We start from the raw sequence: 13,140 nt of genomic DNA, 5'->3' as shown, positions 1-13,140 counted from the left end.
TTTCATTAATATTAATGAATATCTACCACTATAACCCCTTATTTCAGTCAATTTTAAAATGAATTGAAAAAGGCAAGATATTTAATGAAACTTCTTTATCGCAAGCCAAAATTGAAGAGTTATAACAAACATAGCATAAATCCTATCACTAGTGTTTCACCACCAAATTCAAACCAATAAAAAAAAAAAAAGATACCCCAACCTAGTGTCTTAAGCGAATAGCTTCTTCTTACTTTAGTTGATGACAAATTATGAGAAACCACTGACCTAGGCATTTTTAGTTTTCTATGTTAATCTACTGCATTACATAGTAACAAGAATATACATGATCTTGTACAAGTGTAATAAACTATGAAATTAGAATACATAAAATATAATAAATTGCTCTATTTTGTTGCTGACATAAGAGTTTTTTATCCTATAACTTAGAAAAATTCATTAATTGAAGGTATGGAAGCTCACCAACTTCTAGAAAACAACATGTCATGATCATATTGGCCTTGAGCTCCGTTGTTTTAAGTACGTGGCGTTGTTATACCAGAGCAACGATAACAGAGTTATCCTTTAGACCAATAGTCCGCATGCTCGGGTTTCCAGCCAATATACCTAGAAAACGAGAATGACGTGGTTACGAGATGAAATGCAAGTAACACAACCCAAGAGGGGGGGTGAATTGGGTTTTTAAAAATAATGCAATACGATTCGCACAATAAATCAATTTAACACCTTAATGAAATATAGAACAATAAAATCAAACAAGCATAAAAATAAAAGAGCAAGGGAAGAGAAAAAGAAACACGCGGAGTTTTACGTGGTTCGGCAATCCCCGCCTACGTCCACGCCTCCAAGCCAACCAAGCTCGAGGATTTCACTATCCAAGCCTCCCAAGGCTTCAAGTTTTTACAATTGAATTCAAAGGTGTCAATGAACCTTTACAACCAAGAGATTATCTCCCCAATCTCTTCACCCCAAGTGTTTCCCACACTAACACACTCACAATTTGATAAGAAATGAAAATTACAGCAAAAACTCTCTTTAAGAGTGGATATGCAACTAATAGCTCAACAATGATTCAATCAATAATGATTTGCGTTTTGGAAGCTCAATATATGTTGTATGATCTTATATTTGCGTGCATTGGTTCTTAAAATGAAGTTTGAGTTGAGTTTTTATAGTAAAAGACCAAAAACTAGCCGTTATAGGCAAATTCCAGCGCTCAAGCCGTTAGCCGCTTGATTATCTGACCAGCCGCTCAGGAAAAGTGATATTACCGTTATTTTTGAATTTTGCTACAGTAACACTGTTCACTAAAATTACATTTTGGCCCAAAACTTTTTATAATTATACTATATCTCAAATCGTCTTAAAACTTTGCAAATAGGTCCAATTTCAGAACTTCTTAAAAGTAGTTGTCTTTCCCAAACTTTATGAAATTATGCTATGGCCCCAAAGATTTTATTATTACGCACAAAGGTCATTTTCAACATAATACCCATATTTTTCAAAGTTCTCAAAACCTTTCACTTTTGTCCAAAATATTCATAAATTATAGTATGGCCCAAAACATTTCAAATATTTATAAAAACGTCCAACTCTGAAATTTAATACTTATTTAAAATCAAAGATTTAAAATCTTAGCATTTAAGTCCAAATTACTTAAATCCACAAAATCTCCCCCTTTTGATGATGACAAACATCTCATGTATTTTGACATTAAACTCCCCCTCAATACATGGCATACATGACTTCAACTTATAAATCAAATTCAAAACAAAAACTCCCCCTGAATATTTGATTTAGATAATTCGAAAGCTCTCCCTTAATATTTCAAAAACATGCATAAATACTTGAAATAAAAAATATGTATTACATGTCTTCATATTCAAAATTCAAAATACATGACTTCTCCCCCTTCATCATCAAAATTACTAGAAATGTATGCTAAGACGGAAAAATTTAACCAAAACTTATCATATTTATTTCCTGCTTTAAAAAATAGATATATGCAATTTGAAACAAGATCACCAAAAATAATTCAATGAAGATATTACCAATTTTGGGCGAGCAAAAATTTCGACAGAGTCTTCCCTTAAAAATGAACAAATCCTCAAATACACAATGTGGTTAAAAACACTTCCATATAAGGTTTAACAAGTATAACAAACCAACAACTCCACCAAGTTATCAAGCAACACATAAGAATTAAGCATATAATTAATCAATCCGAAAACATCATCCAAATATAACATATCTGAAGATTAAATAACAAGCATCCTTAATCCACAAATTAAAAATAACATATCCAACTATCAAACGACAAGATATCATCCGCAAATGAAAAACAACCAGGCATGAATAAATGTAGTGCAGAGTGACAAATAACAAAATAAAATAGAGTGCTAAGGAGATGGTGGATGTGATGAAGAGGATGGTGGTGGAAATCCAAGAGCTGCAAAAAGTTGCTGCTGGCCATAAAGAAGCTGCTGCTGTTGAGCAAAGAGACGCTCTCGCTCGGAAATGGATTGAAGGTGAAAAGCTTCAAGCATAGACTGAAGTTTGTCTTGCCGCTCAGAAAGTGAATCCACTTTAGTTAACGGTTGTTGCAACGGATCCTCAAAGTCAGCTGAAGTAGAGTGGGAAGGACCCTCGGAAGGTGGAGGTCGTGAGAGATATGGAGCACTAAGATTAGGAAGCAAGTGTGGGGGACGGACATCGTTAAAGAAACGATGATCTGTAGGAGCAATGTCCCCAACCTTTTTGTTTCTTTCATCTTTATGCCATTGATCATCCCTCCAATAAAAACCCAAATTAGCAATTGATTCATCACCTAATTCCCTCGAATTCAAGGAGATTGGCTCGGTTATAGGGACATGGAAATACTCTAGAATTCGGGTAATAATACTAGCATATGGAAGAGATCGTTTGGCTAAGTTGGGAGTACTAAGCATGTGATGAAAGATAATATACTCAATATTTAGCACCCTCTCCTCTAGAATACAATCCAAAATGGCTACATCTAAATGGCTAACTTCATCCGCATGACCAGCCCTAGGAGTAATCACATGATGAAGAACATAATGAAGGATTCAAGTTTGAAGGGGCAAGGTTTGAGATTTCAAAAGTGAGTTACAGAACGCAATGGACAAATCATGCCGTCGACAAATATTTCGAACGGCATTTTCAAGGGAAAACCAAGGTTGTTTGATTTTGGCTCTAGCACTATATATTTCCAATCCCTCATTTGGAGTGCCAAGGATAGAATTTAGCAAAGCAACATCAAATTCAATGTGAACTCTCCCAACATTAGTAACAATTCTATTTGACACTTCCGTATCCATATTCGAATAGAAAACCTTGACTAAATTTTCATAGTAAGGATCATTAACGACCAACACGTTCTTCCATCTCATAGCAATAAGTAAATCTTTAAGAGATTTATCACAAATTTCTAAATTCTTCATATTATTGAGATTGACAAAATAAGGAGTAATTACCGTCCTTGGCTTGAAATGGTCGAGAAAATGTTTCCGAAGTTGGAGTCGAGGAAAATGAATCAACATAAAGTCCGAATAATCTCCATGATCATCCTTAAGCTTCTTGGCCATGTGTTTTCCCTTGGACTTGTCACCACCCGCCATTGTTGGAAGAAAAAAGAGCTTAAAAATGTAATTTCGGGTTTAACAAAAATTTAGTGAAATGGATTTGTTTGAGGCAAGAAAATTAATCCTAGAGATGAATGAAGCTAATTTATGATGTAGAGTGAATTAAAAATGGGCTAAAAGGAAGCTTGAAAATGAAGAGAGAGAAACGGGTAGAGTGAGAATTTTTTATTTTGGGTTTTATGTGGAGAGTTGATGAAATGTTGTTTTGAGAGTGAAAATTGAAGGAGTAATGGATGAATAATGAGTTGGATGATTGATTTTAACAAGAAAATGAGTGAAAGATGAAGAAATTTGAGAAAGAAAATGGAGAACACTATTCACGCGTGAATGGAATGAGGATGGAATGATGAAGAACAAGTGAAGAAATCATGATGGAGAAGGGTTTAATGAAGATGAAATGCATGGGTATTAGTTTGAATGGTTGATTTGGGCATGAAAATGGATGAAAAAGGAAGAAAATGGAAGTGAAAATGGATGGGTTGCTCACGGTTTTGAGTGAAAAAGAGAGCATGTGCAGAAAATTAACAAAAGAAGAAGAAGAAGCAAAAAACAATATGCCCAACTCGTGACCAAGCGGCTAGCCGCTTGCTCTCGGGTTTGGGACAATTTTCCAAGCGGCTAGCTGCTTGGAACAGGCGGCTAGCCGCCTGGTTGCTGTCCACCTGCACTCTACTTGCTTTCCGGCTAGTTTCGATCAATTTCGTGACCATTTTGTGATCCCGAAACATCTCAAGAGCCAATTTAATGCATGATTCAAGATTTTAAACATCCAAAAGATGATTAATTCAAACTAATAATCCATCCAACAAACATATATTCATGAAACACATAAGCATTCGAAAATTAATAAATCAAACACTTCATATATCTAACATTCGCAAACACTTCATAAACATTAAAAATCATCAAGCAAACAATTTTAGTAGATTCAATAACATACATAGAGATGTTAATGCGAAAATTTCATCATCCCAAGTTCATGCCGAATTTTTGAAAATTGTTCTTCGCAAAGGGGTTTTGTAAAAATATCGGCAAGTTATTTTTCCGTAGAGATAAATTCTAATGCAATATCACCTTTTTGAACATAATCCTCAAGAAATGATGCCTAATCTCTATATGCTTGGTTTTAGAATGTTGAATGGGATTCTTTGAAAGATTTATGGCGCTAGTATTATCACACTTGATAGGAATTTGTTCAAGATTAATACCATAGTCTCTAAGTGTTTGTTTCATCCAAAGTGCTTGTGCACAATAACTACCTACGACAATATATTCCGCTTCAGTAGTTGAGAGTGCCACCGAATTTTGTTTCTTACTAAACCATGAAACAAGTGAATGACCAAGAAAATGGCAAGTTCCACTAGTACTCTTCCTATTGACCTTGTGACCAGCAAAATCGGCATCCAAATAACAAGTTAAATCTATATGAGTTCCTCTAGGATACCAAAGGCCAATATCTATGATTCCACTCAAATAACAAAAAATTCTTTTAACAGCAAGCAAATGAGATTCCTTGGGACATGATTGAAATCTTGCACACAAACATACACTAAACATGATATCGGGTCTATTTGCGGTTAAGTAAAGTAAGGATCCGATCATACCTCGATACTTTTTAATATCAACCTCTTTACCTTTTTCATCTTTATCAAGCTTGATTGTTGTACTCATTGGAGTATTCTTGGTATTTGATTCATCAATACCAAATCTCTTGAGCAAGTCTTTGACGTACTTAGCTTGGTTGATGAAGATCCCCTCATTGTTTTGTTTGATTTGAAGTCCAAGAAAATACTTCAATTCTCCCATCATGCTCATCTCAAATTCCTTACTCATACAAGAGGAAAATTCTTTGCACAAAGATTCATTAGTAGAACCAAAAATAATATCATCAACATAAATTTGAACAACAAGTATATCTTGATTTTTATTTTTAATAAAGAGGTAGTATCCGCTCTTCCCATCGAAAAACCGTTATCCAACAAGAAATTTTTAAGCCTATCATACCATGCTCTAGGTGCTTGTTTTAATCCATACAATGCTTTTGATAACTTATACACATGATTTGGAAATTTCTCATTTTCGAAACCAGGGGGTTGTTTCACATAAACTTCCTTCGTAATATAACTATTTAGGAAAGCACTCTTGACATCCATTTGAAATAAAATAAAATCTTTATGACATGGAAATGCTAACAACATCCTAATGGATTCTAATCTAGCTACAGGTGCAAATGTTTCATCGAAATCGATTCCTTCTTCTTGGTTGTATCCTTGAGCCACTAATCTAGCTTTATTTCTTACAACCACACCGGATTCATCCATTTTATTTCTAAATACCCATTTAATGCCTATAATGGATTGATGTTCCGGTTTAGGAACCAATTCCCATACTTTATTTCTCTCAAATTGATTTAACTCCTCTTGCATTGCCATAATCCAAAACTCATCATTTTCCGCATCCGCAAAAGATTTTGGTTCAATTTGAGAAATAAATGCAGCATGCTCACATGTGTTTCTAAGTGATGATCTAGTTGTGATACCTCTTGAAGGATCACCTAAAATTAAATCCTTAGGATGAGAGGAAACATACCTCCACTCCTTGGGGAGTGTTTGAGAACTACCTTCTTGTTGTTCCAGCTCCATATTTGTTTGTTCTTCTTGTCTATCCTCTTGATTTTCTTGTGGTGAATTCTCTTGATTCTCTTTTGATGATTCTTCTTGTAGCTCTCCATCTGCATCATCATTAACAACTCCTTTCTCCACAGAGGAGGGGTTAGATTCATCAAACGCAACATGCATGGATTCTTCCACAACTAAAGTTCTTTTATTATAAACTCTATAAGCTTTGCTTGAGTTTGAATACCCGAGAAAGATGCTAACATCAGATTTTGGATCAAATTTAGCAAGATTATCTTTTGCGTTTAAAATAAAACATTTTCATCCAAAAACTTTGAAATAACCAATGTTGGGTTTTCTATCTTTCCAAAGCTCATAGGGAGTTTTATTGAGATGAGGTCTAATCAACACCCGATTTAAAACATAACAAGCGGTGTTGACGGCTTCGGCCCAAAAATATTTTGGTAATGCATTTTCATTTAACATGGTCCTGGACATTTCTTGAATAGACCTATTCTTTCTCTCAACAACTCCATTTTGTTGTGGAGTCCTAGGTGATGAAAATTGATGCTCAATGCCAAAATCATTACAAAAATTTTCAAATGCATGATTTTCAAACTCTCCACCATGATCACTTCTAATACAAGTACTAGAATAACCCTTTTCATTTTGAACCTTTTTATAGAAAATTCTAAATGCATCAATGGCATCATCCTTATTAACTAAGAATAATACCCATGTGTATCTAGAATAATCATCTACAATTACAAATGCATAAAATTTGCCACTTAAACTAGCATATCTAGAAGGTCCAAGAAAATCTATGTGAAGTAATTGAAGAGGTTTTAAAGTAGAAATATGATTCTTGTTTTTTAAAGAGGTTTTGATTTGTTTTCCAAATTGACATGCTTCACAAATTTTATCCTTTTGAAAACTAATTTTTGGAAGACCTTTAACTAAATTGTTTTTCAAAATTTTTGAAATTAAATCCATGCTAGCATGTCCTAGTCTTCTATGCCATAACCAACCATCATCATGCAATGCCGAAAAACATTTATCATGAGTAGATGCACACTCTATATCAATCGTGTAAACATTGCCACATCTATTTCCCATAAACAAAATTTTCCCATCACATGCATTCTCAATAACACATCTTGATTTATAAAAACAACTTTATAACCTTTGTCACATAGTTGACTAATGCTAATCAAATTGTGTTTCAAATTTTCAACCAAGCACACATTTTCAATTAGAGTTGAAGAAATTTTACCAACTTTTCCAATTCCGAGAATTTTTCCTTTTGAGTTATCTCCAAAGGATACATCTCCACTATTTTCGATTTTGGTGAAACTTGAGAACCATGCATAGTTTCCGGTCATATGCCTAGAACATCCGCTATCCAAGTACCATTTATTTTTCTTTTTCTTCAAGCCCTGCAAAGAAAATCTTATGTCTTAGGTACCCAAACCTTTTTGGGTCCTTGAGCATTAGCAACGGTTCCTTTTGGAACCCAAATACATTTGACACCATAATATGCATTCTTTTTTACGAGACATCTATATTTCATGTGACCATTTTGGTTACAATAATGACAAACACTCTTATGATCACTTGTGGAGGTAGCTTTAACAAAATAATTCTTATAATACTTTTACTTCAAGTTAGGCTTATACCCAAGTCCTCCTTTATCAAAAACACATTTTTGAGAATTAAACATGTTATCCAACATCTTTTGCCCATTTGTAAATTTTAGAACAACATTACTAAGTTCAATATTCTTTTTCTTGAGCATTTCATTTTCCTTTTTCAAATCATCTACATGTGACTCTAAATGCTCATGTGAAGTGTTAGGCTTTTCATTTAATAATGCAACTCTATTATGCAAGGTTTTATTATCTAATTCTAATCCTTTAATCTTCTCATTCAATGACTCATTGCATTTTTGCATGGCATCCTTTTCATTTGTAAATTCTATCAATTTCTTTTTAAGGCATGCATTCTTTTTACCAATTTTCATCAACTCATCATGCATTTCTTTAAAAGCATCATACAATTCATCATAAGTTGGATCACTTACCTCATTGAGATCATCATCATTTCCTAGTGCCACAAGTGCTAGGTTTGATACTTCTTGCGACTCTTCTTCATCACTTGAATCTTCATCGCTATCATCCCAAGTAGCAACCATAGCTTTCTTCTTGTGTTTGTTGAGAAGTGGGCATTCCGATCTTATATGGCCGGGCTTTTTGCATTCATAACATATGATTACCTCTTTCTTCTCCTTTTGGTTTTTGAAGTTTCTAAATTTCCTTCGGTCACCGGTTTTCTTGAAAAATTTTCTGAACCTCCTTGCTAGCATAGCCAACTCCTCATCATCCGGCTCACTTCCCCATCACTCTCATATTTTGTGGCTTTGAGAGCAATGTCTTTCTTTTTTTCCTCATAAGAAATAAGAGAACCAATTAAATCATCAATAGGTAAGATATTCAAATCTTTAACTTCCTCAATGACAGTCCTTTTTTGTCTCCATTTCTTAGGTAATGATCTAATGATTTTCTTAACTTTTTCGCTATTTGAAAAGGTCTTTCCTAGGGCTCCTAGAGTGTTTACTTTGTCCGTAAATCTAGTATACATAGAATATACACTCTCATTTTGTTCCATTTGGAACAATTCATATTGCCGAGTGTACCTACTAATCTTAGACTCTTTCACTTGATTCGTGCCTTCATAAACAACTTCAAGTTTGTGCCAAATTTCATTAGCACTTTCACAACTAGACACTCTATGAAACTCTTTCTTATCGAGTGCACAAAACAAGGCATTCATGGCTTTGGAATTTAGAGAAGCTTTTCTCTTTTCCAATTCATTCAATTCCCGTGAAGGTTTTGGAATGTCTTCCCCGAATTCATTTTTAGTTGAAGGCATAAATGGACCATCACATACAACTTCCCAAATTTCATAATCTAGTGCTTGTAAATAAATTCTCATCCTAGTTTTCCAATACGGGTAGTCATTTCCGTCAAAAAATGGTGGCCTAGTTGTGTATTGTCCTTCCCTAAAGGTTGAATCATTTTGGGTTGCCATGGATCTTTTACTCTAGACGGTTAAGTCCTAACAAGAGAACCAAGCTCTGATACCAAATGAAATGCAAGTAACGCAACCCAAGAGGGGGGGTGAATTGAGTTTTTAAAAATAATGCAATACGATTCGTACAATAAATCAATCTAACGCCTTAATGAAATATAGAACAATAAATTCAAACAAGCATAAAAATAAAAGAGCAAGGGAAGAGAAAAAGAAACACGCGGATTTTTACGTGGTTCGGCAATCCCCGCCTACGTCCACGCCTCCAAGCCAACCAAGCTCGAGGATTTCACTATCCAAGCCTCCCAAGGCTTCAAGTTTTTACAATTGACTTCCAAGGTGTCAATGAACCTTTAGAACCAAAAGATTATCTCCCAATCTCTTCACCCCAAGTATTTCCCACACTTACACACTCACAATTTGATAAGAAATGAAAATTACAACAAAAACTCTCTTTAAGAGTGGATATGCAACTAATAGCTCAACAATGATTCAATCAATGATGATTTGAATTTTGGAAGCTCAATATATGTTGTATGATCTTATATTTGTGTGCATTGGTTCTTAAAATGAAGTTTCAGTTGAGTTTTTATAGTGAAAGCCCAAAACCTAGCCGTTATAGGCAAATTCCAGCACTCAAGCGGTTAGCCGCTTGATTATCCAGCTAGCCACTCAGGAACAGTGATATTACCGTTATTTTTTAATTTGCTACAGTAACACTGTTCACTAAAATTATATTTTGGCCCAAAACTTTTTATAATTATACTATAGCCCAAAACGTCTTAAAACTTTACAAATAGGTCCAATTTCAGAACTTCCTAAGAGTAGTTGTCTTTCCCAAAATTTATGAAATTATGCTATGGCCCAAAGATTTTATTATTACGCACAAAGGTCATTTTCAACATAATACTCATATTTTTCAAAGTTCTCAAAACCTTTCACTTTTGTCCAAAATATTCATAAATTATAGTATGGCCCAAAACATTTCAAATGTTTATAAAAACGTCCAACTCCGAAATTTAATACTTATTTAAAATCAAAGATTTAAAATCTTAGCATTTAAGTCCAAATTACTTAAATCCACAAAATACTTTACTTTATAAAAATAAAACCTTTTAGTTTATGAAAAGTATTTAATTAAATTAATCTCTTGAGCTTCTCAAATGCTAAATCATGCATCAATTAAATCATACCGGCTTTACAAGAATTTATTGCACTAATTTGTTCGTTGAGCTCTAAACTATATTCTTGATGTCGCCGTTGTCCGTTGAGTGTCTTCAATCTTGATTTCACTTGATTCACTTGCATAAATATTATCCTTAAAAAACTAGTGAAAATGTGAAATACAATATTTATTAAATCACTTAATACATATGTTTGTTATCATCAAAATTACATTATGTATAGCCCTTTAGGCTAACACGAGATACCAGACATTCCATTCTTATGATGAACTAAGAACATAGACAACCTAAAAAGACACATACTCTCCTTGGTCACTTAGTCTAAAGGCAGGGTTCCGTCTATTATCTCAGAACAAAGAAAGAATAAGAGCCTGACTAGCTTTCTGATGCACAGGATCCTTTTTCAAGGCAAGTGCAGAGCATACTTATAGAAGATAGACATTTGAACAAGGGTAAGAGTTCTAAACCTAAAGAATCTTTAGATTAAAAAAATAGAAACGAAAGTTTTAGTTATACATGGGGTGGAATATTGAAACTTGGAAAGTTATCTCAAAACTCCTCTAATGTTTATTCAAAATAACTCTCCTTATATAAGGATAAGGAGGAGTAAAAAGCTGGATCAAGATTCTTCCAGCTAGCATACATGCACACATATTTTACAAAAGTAAAGTGCATGATTACATAAGGACAAACAACTAAAGCATAAAGCTAAAGCATACACTTATTACAAAATGGCAAACAACTTTAAAAAGTTAAAAGTAAAAGCTGAAAGCAAAAGCTAAAGACACTCATTATTACAAGATGACAAATATCTTAAAGAGATATGAAGCCATCTTCTGATGATGATTCAGTCTCGTCAGGGTCATGATCAGGGTTCTTATCTTTCTTGAAGATTCTCTCTGGATGAGAACATCCTAAAACACATGGCCAAGGGCAATATTATCCTTTTACTGGAGGAATATCTTGTGGAGATGAAGGAACTAGTTGAGGATAATGTTCAGGCTGATCAGGCTGAGAGGAAAATGGTGGATATGGAGAAGAGGATTATCCAAGTTCATATGGTAATGGTGAAGGTACCAGGGTAAAATCCTCATAAGGATCTTGGGAATCTTGGAATAAGAAGTCAGTGTAATCTGGCTTTTCTTATTTTATGATGATTCCACGGTTAGGAGGTTGGGAATGTAAGGATGGTGTAGGGATCATGAACATTTCATGTTTTGGTCCAAGAGATGTGTAGAGGATATCTGGTTGGTCTGGAGGAATGTGGTTGAGTTCCATGAGAAATTTTTTTAAGGAAGTCTTGATGTGAAAATCTTATTCAAGACAGACAATGTGAGGAACAGTGGTCCATTCATAACTCTGATTTTGTGTCCAAAAATCCTTGGTATGAGGATGTTGGAAATATGGACGGTGGACGATAAAAACAGAGGTGAAATGTTTTCCTTCTTGGTCTGGGAGTTCTAGAAAATGGTGCGTGTCAGCAATCTGTTGTAGCTTTCTGCGCCACCATGATAATGGTGAAAACCATTCAAAAAGAGTTCAGGTAAGAGAGGTAGAAAACTCTAGATCATTGAGCTTGGAGAGAAGGGGTAAGACTGGGAAAACTATTTTTGTGGCATATAGAACAGTAAGACACCATGTATACCAAAGTTCATCTTCGATAATATCCCTGTGGGGTGTAATTACTAATCCAGTAAGGAAAAGATGATCAGGATGAAAACTGGAAAAAACATAAGTTCTTTACTCTTCGTATAGATGTTCATAAAAAAACCTAAAGAGGAATTTTCTGGCAAAATCTTGGATTTGGTGAGGTGATTGAAAAGTCATGTTGAGTAGGAAAGACTTTTGGGTGAGAGCTGTTTTAGGAAATGAACTAGCCATCGCAATGATCGAGAAAGAAATCTAAGAAGTGATACAGAAGAACTGGGAAGGTTTTGGTTTTGGAGGTCTGGATAGTAAATTTGGGATGAGGTTATGATCTCCTTTTATATGCTGGACATGGTAGCCATATCTCGAAAACCATTCTTTAAGCCAAAGTAAGGTCTTTTTTGGAACAGCCTTCTACTTAAAGTTCAAGATATTGGGAAAAGCTGAATTATCTATTCTGATCAAGAATCTATGACCAATCAAATGGAATTCAAATTTCTTGATACCATTTTTCACGGCTAAGATCTCTTTGTAGACTGTGTGATAATGCTTTTGTACATCAGGAAATTGTCCACTGTTGTGCAAATTTTAATGTACTCGCAAGCGCACGAATCTATTGTAGTGTAGATCAATGGTGACGAGTGTCGATCCCACGAGGAGGTGGATTTTAATTATATGTAGAATTAATTTTGTAAATGGGTGGTTGGAATTGTGGTGGAAGTGATTTAAATTATTCTAAAATTGGAATTGAAATGGCGATAATAAATTCTAAAATTTGACTTGCAATGGCGAGAATAGACTGAAGATAATTCTATTGAAATGACGTACTTGGGTATTCGGATCCGCATCAACATGCATCATGGGCTAAATATTCCTTATTAATGCCAATTAAATCATGAGGGGGGAATCCACACCTCATGAACCACGCTCTAATCAATATGGTGC

This window comes from Citrus clementina, unplaced genomic scaffold (genome assembly GCF_000493195.1).
Source record: "Citrus clementina cultivar Clemenules unplaced genomic scaffold, Citrus_clementina_v1.0 scaffold_3, whole genome shotgun sequence".
Classification (NCBI taxonomy): Eukaryota; Viridiplantae; Streptophyta; class Magnoliopsida; order Sapindales; family Rutaceae; genus Citrus; species Citrus x clementina.
Note: the sequence above shows the minus strand (reverse complement) of the source record.